The sequence below is a fragment of the Sturnira hondurensis genome, unplaced genomic scaffold (genome assembly GCF_014824575.4).
Source record: "Sturnira hondurensis isolate 20B ecotype Veracruz unplaced genomic scaffold, ASM1482457v3 Scaffold0021490, whole genome shotgun sequence".
Taxonomy (NCBI): Eukaryota; Metazoa; Chordata; class Mammalia; order Chiroptera; family Phyllostomidae; genus Sturnira; species Sturnira hondurensis.
In genome coordinates, this window is record NW_028094121.1 from 4100937 (window position 1) to 4107053 (window position 6117).

Below are 6117 nucleotides of genomic sequence, written 5' to 3' on the forward strand. Positions count from 1 at the left end.
AGCGTAAGTAAAAGAATTAAAAGCATTTATATGCATACAGAATTAGTACCACCCACATATCATGTGCACCTTTATTTTTCCCTCAGAAATTTGGGCAAAAAAGTGCATGTTATACACTGCAAAATAAGGTACGTTTGCCTGACTTTTAAGGTAAAGTAATGACTTGGATCAAGTCATTGCCCCAAAGAACAAAGGTGTGAACATGGGTGCATTTATTTAGATGGCAGATGCCTGCATAGTCGTTGCCTGTCACATCTGGTGGAGGGGGTCTGCTGGGTGGCCTGCTCTGTCTCATCGTAGCAGCCCCTGACCTGGGGTGACTGGCTGCCAGGACCACCGAGAAGGTGCTTCCTTCCCAGCCTGCCTTCCAGTTAGTGGGGTTTGGAGTCGGACTTGGTTTCAGGTCTTGGGGACAGAAAATGAATTAGTTTAAAGAGCGAAAAGGGGAATGGGAGGCCAAGGGCAGTCATGCTAGTTGATTTCTGCTGTCTGGGTAAATTCGGTTTTCTGTTCTTTAGGGTTCTCATCTCTAAGATGGGAGTAGGTTGTCCTTTGCTCCTTTCGGTAGTTATAAGACATTTTCAAAAGCCAGGCAGTGCGTAGTTACATCTTATGTCTTGTTCTGGTAGGGTGGTGGTTGTACAAAGCTTCCTGGGGAGTCTCGAGTATCATCTTCCAGGGAGCTGAGGAAATAGCTTATTCAAGGTCAGAACCAAACGCCCTCAGACCCTACAAGTTGTCCGACAGCAACTTTGCAGAAACAGCCCACAAAATAAAAGGTTGGAAGCTTCCTTGGCTAGTGTGGCTCAGTGGATTGAGCACCGGCCTGCGAACCAAAGGGTCACGGGTTTGATTCCCAGTCAGGGCACATGCCTGGGTTATGGACCAGGTCAGATCCCCAGTAGGGGACGCATCAGAGGCAGCCATACGGATGTTTCCCTCTCTCCTTCCCCTCTGTTATGTGTGGGGCGAGGGGAGGGACTGAAAGGAAGCATCTTGCATTTAGACAGGACCAAGTGTGAGCTTTTGAAAGCTGGTATACATGTCTTGGGCTCTTCAGAGTGCTTTAAGGAGGCACTCCACTAAACATGCCCGAAGCCCCACTGTGTGGGGAGCAGATCACATGGTCTGCACACATTGCTCCTCCCAGGCTGATGGTGCATTCGGTGCCTGAGAAGGTGCTCTGCCCAGAAGATGCAAAGGTAATGGGAAAGGGATTGGGCCCTTCCCCCCGTTGATCTAAATGAATGCTGTCATGTCTGCCTCTTACAAGCCCTAAGCTTCATGCTTTGCAAGTGTTCGCTTTGACAAACTGCTGCTGTGGAGGAACGGTTCTCACCGCTGAGACGAGCTCTGGTAGAGGCGGTTCTGGTCCTCACAGGGAAGGGCAGTCGTCCCCGAGGGGGAGGGTGTGGAGGTGGCTGTTGAGGTGGGGGGGGGTGGACATATCAGGCCTTTGATTTTTTATTTACTTTTCTCTGTGTTATAAAATATACTCAAATCTTCCCTAGCTGGTGTAGCTCAGTGGATTGAGCGCGGGCCTGCGAACCACACGATCACGGTTCGATTCCCAGTCAGGGCACATGCCTGGGTTACAGGCCAGTTCCCAGCAGGGGACTCACAAGAGGCAACCGTACATTGATATTTCTCTCCTTCTCTCCTTCCCTTCCCCTCTAAAAATAAATAAATAAAATATTTTAAAAAATATATACTCAAATCTTAGTTCATTAGTACAGGTAGATGATTTATTTATAAATAAATGTTAGGTCGAGCCACAGGCAATTGCTGATATTCAACTATTTTGATCTTCAAAAATGATACTTGCCACAGATTAACAACATCCAGGGGCATCCAACCTTTTGGTGTCTCTGGGCCACCCTGAAGAAAAGTTGTCTTGGGCTACACAGTAAATACATTGCGACATGTTGTCACAAAAAGGCCCCGTAATGTTTTAAGTAAATTTACTATTTTGCGTTGGGCCGCATCCACAGCCATCCTGGGCCGCGTGTGCTCGGACACCTCCGCACGGTGGGAGCGCGTGCACTTTGAATTTGTACTGTTTGTGCACAAGAATGAACTTCGGATACCCTGCCCCATACAACCCTCCCCACCCTGCCACCCCGCACTGGTGACTTCATTCTGTATTACAAAGGGACTTCAGAATATTTAATCTGAATAAGTAATACATGCAAATGGCATATTCAAATGATAAGTGTGGCCAATGAAAAAAGTCAGTCTACCTGTCCCTCTGCTGCTCACTGTCCTTCCCAGAGACAGTTTCCTGTGCACCCTAACAGAGGGGCTCTGCACACACACATACGTGAGCAATACGTGCTCTCTTACAAAGTGTTAGCACACATCCATACACTGTTGTGTCCCAGCTTTTCCCTGTGGGCTGCATAGCTGAGAAAGGGTTCTGTCTGCAGCCGCCTCACTTGTGTCGGCTCTTTACCATCGCGCTGTGCATGGTGCACCAGAATCCAGGTAACCAGTCCTCTGTTGCTGGCGTTAATGTTGTTTCCCATGTTCTTTGCAAGTAAAATGCCTGTAGGATAAATTCTTAGCAGCGAGATCGCTGAGCGAAAGGGTAAGTCGGCACACGTGGATCTCATTGTGACTTTACCTTCCAGATCGCTGAAATAGTGAATACTTGTATTTTTTTTTTCTCCTTGTACTTTTCTTTCTTATTCCTCTAGTCCCTGAGAATTTGACTTGGGGAATTTGTTACCCAGAGCAGTTGGAACATTCTGGAATTTTAAACTTTGTAGGAGGCACGACTGTGACCTCTGGTGTTGCTTTCCAGGGTGAGCTGCAGAGGCCATTAAGAATTTCCTGCTTGTCCCGGCTGGTGTGGCTCAGTGGATTGAGTACTAGGCTGTGAATCAAAGAGTCACCAGTTCGATTCCTGGTCAGGGCACATGCCTGGGTGCCTGGCTGGGGGTGTGCCAGAGGCAACTAGTTGATGCATCTCTCACACATTAATGTTTCTTTATCCCTTCCCCTCTCTCTATATAAATAAAATAATTCTTTTAAACAAAGTAAAAAAAAATCCTTGCTGAAGATCCTGTCCGGAGGCCATTTGCTCAGGTGTTGAGGCGGTGCTGGTGGCTTAGGCAGTCAAGCCGGCCGCCTGCTCCACGGGCAGTCATACCAGGAGGCGCCAGCAGGTGGCAGGCAGTGCACCACCGGTGGCCCGGGCCTCCGTGAGGCTCGTCTCTGCGGCTCAGCCAGAATCAGAGCCTTCGGATCCTTTCCCAGCGACCTGCCCTCCCGAGCGGTGTGCCCACTCAGCAGGGGGGGGGGGGGTTGCCCGATCCTTCTCTCCCACTAGTTCTGTAGTCGTCTAAAGGAGTGAGCAGTTTAAAGTCACAGCAGCTGCGTCGAGATGGGCTTCAAGAGGCCACACCCCAGGGTGACAGCCTGGGGCTACTCCCCCTCCGGGAACTCGCTAAATGGATTTACATACCATGGCCTGGGATGGCTTGGGTGTTCTTAATTGTAGGGCCCTACTTCCTGCCTCTTTCAGCCAAATCTCCCACACCCTTCCCATGAATTTAGAGGTCCTCAGAAGAGGCTCTTACTCACCACCCTCTACTCCACCCACTCTGCTGTGTTCTAGAGGGGTAAAGAGCTGGGGATTTGAGAAGCCCTGGGGCCAAAGTGCTAATCCTTGGCCTGCCTTCTTGGGGGCATCAGCCCCCCTGTGGACCAGCTTGGCCCAGGGCTTGGGCTGAGGTCAACCCCCCAGCCCCACCATTGAATCCCAGTGTCTCCTGCTTACTCTGGCTTAGACAGAGATGGCCCAGCACCTCCTTCAGGCCGGGGTCTTGCCCTTCTGTGACCAGCTCCGGCTTTGCCAGGAGACGCGGGAGAGCTGGGAGGACACCCAGCGTGGCTGGTGGGAAGGGGGAGGAAGTGGCAGCTGTGCTAGTGAGGGGTGGCCTCTTCCCAGCCACTCCCCCTCCCACCCTGTAGGAGACTAGCCACGTTTGGGGTGTTAGCAGCATTGGGGGGCCCTGGGAGAAGTGCTCTCCTGGAGCCCCAGTGCCGTCCCGCTCCTAGTTTAGGTCCCCAGATCTTTAGGGACAGCTGGGTTTTTTTCAGGCTGGTGAAGTGATATGGAGACAGAGTGGGTGGGGATATTTGGGGCAGGGAATTTTCATGCAGTCGAAGGCCAGTTCACTTTCTGCCGGTCTCTGCGGTCGTCCTGCACCCCAGGTGGGGTTAACCTGTGTGAGAGAGAGAACTTACAAAGAGGCTCAGGCTCAGTGTCCCGCTGGTGACAGCCCTGAAACAGGTACGGGGGACTGGGGGCGGGGGGGTTCAGGGAAGGGCTGGCAGGAGGCCATCCTCTGTGAGGTCCCCAGGATCATTTCCCAACAGAGCTGGAATTTGCATACCCGCTGGTTTCCCCACCAGCTCCTCAGCTCCTGGAACCAGGAAAAGGAGGAGGAAAAAGCGCAGGGCAGCTGCCTAGCTCGAGTGCCCTCCAGCGCCTGAGTTCCCGAGCTTCTGTCCCAGATCACAGCCGGCCCTGCCACCCTCTACTTCACTCGAGCCTATGAACTTTCCGGCTGTCTAGTGAGTCAGGCCAGGGAGCTGCAGCTCCAGGAGGAAAGGGGAGGGGAGGGGAAGGGAGGGGCGTTGGCCAGGGCCACACAGCCAGTGAGGGGGGTTTGAACCCAGGCCTCCTTCTTCTCATGCTGCCGCCAGCAAACTGAGCTGTCATCATGTCAAATCCAGAGAGATGCAGGGATCTATGTGTCCCTTGTACAGGTGGGGACACTGAGGCCCCGTTCATAAAGGTGCTTCAGAGGGGGAGCAAGAGATGGTGAGGGGAACTTCATGGGAGCGACATCCTGGGCATTAGCCTGGCAGCCTCTGAGTGGCTCTGCCCGGAAGTCAGATTGGGAAAGAGGACTGCAGGGGAGGCTGCAAACCCTGGAAGGGCCAGCCCAGCCAGGCTGGGGCTGCCGGGAAAGCACAGGATACAAGCTCGGGCCAACAGGGCGCTGAACTGACTCAACCCTCCCCAGAGCCCAGCCCCAGCTGGCACCTGCCACTTGGGCTCTGCTGCCCTTGCCGGTGCCTGTCAACAAGCCGGCAGGGACAGATGCGGCCTGTAGATGTTGGCGGCGGCCAGCCTGGGCCTGCCCCCTCCTGCAGCATCTGCCTCCACTTCCCCACCCACAACACACATCCCACAGCAGAAGCAGCAAACAGCCGAGAGTTCAGCTCTAGTCAAGGACCAAGTACGAGCTCTCAAGTCCGGCTGGTAGGACAGGAAGAGGGGCAAAGACACCCTGTTCTGCTTCCTGGCCACTCCTGAGGCCCCACTGCCTTGCTGCTCCACTGTGGGGTGCAGGCAGAGGCAGCTTAGTGGGCGGGGCTGCTGGGTACCTGTCACTGAGCAGACGGGTGGGGTGGTCACATTACTGTCGTGCTGGAAGGATTCCTATGTGAATGTCCTAAACGTAGGAGGTTGTGAGGTGTGAGGCAGGGGACACTTGCCTCCATCCCTCTCAGGAGTCCCGAACGTGTGGCCCTGCCCTGGTCCATCCCTCTCCGTGGGACCTTGGGCAAGTCACTCAGCATTGCTAGTGACTGATAATGAACAGGACTGGCCGGTATTTTAGCTTCCTGTCCCATAAAAACAAAGGCCCGTAAATAGCCTTTTAACCTGGAGTGCACTTCTTGATTGGAAAATAAAAATTATAAATAAGGCAATGGCATCTCTTTGTGCAGATAAACTTCCCGAGGAGGCCGGAAGCAGCAGGCGCAAGCATCTTCCTGAGCTCACTGCGGGCTGTGTGGATTCCTGCCTCCAGTGCGGGCATGTGCCGGAGGCTCGAGTGAGGAACGGGGCGCCGGCCTCGTGGGGGGGTCGCCAGTGTGGCCTTTCCTTTAGCTGCACAGCTGCTCTGTGGCAAAGCAGGTTTTTAAAAGGATTTTATTTATTGTTTTTTAGAGAGAGGAAGGGAGGGAGCAAGGAGAGAAACATCGATGTGAGAGATACATGGATCAGTTGTCTCTCCCCCCCCCCCCGCCGGGCCACCAACTGGGGACCAGGCCAACAACCCAGGCACGTGCCCCAACTGGATTCAAACCAATGACCTT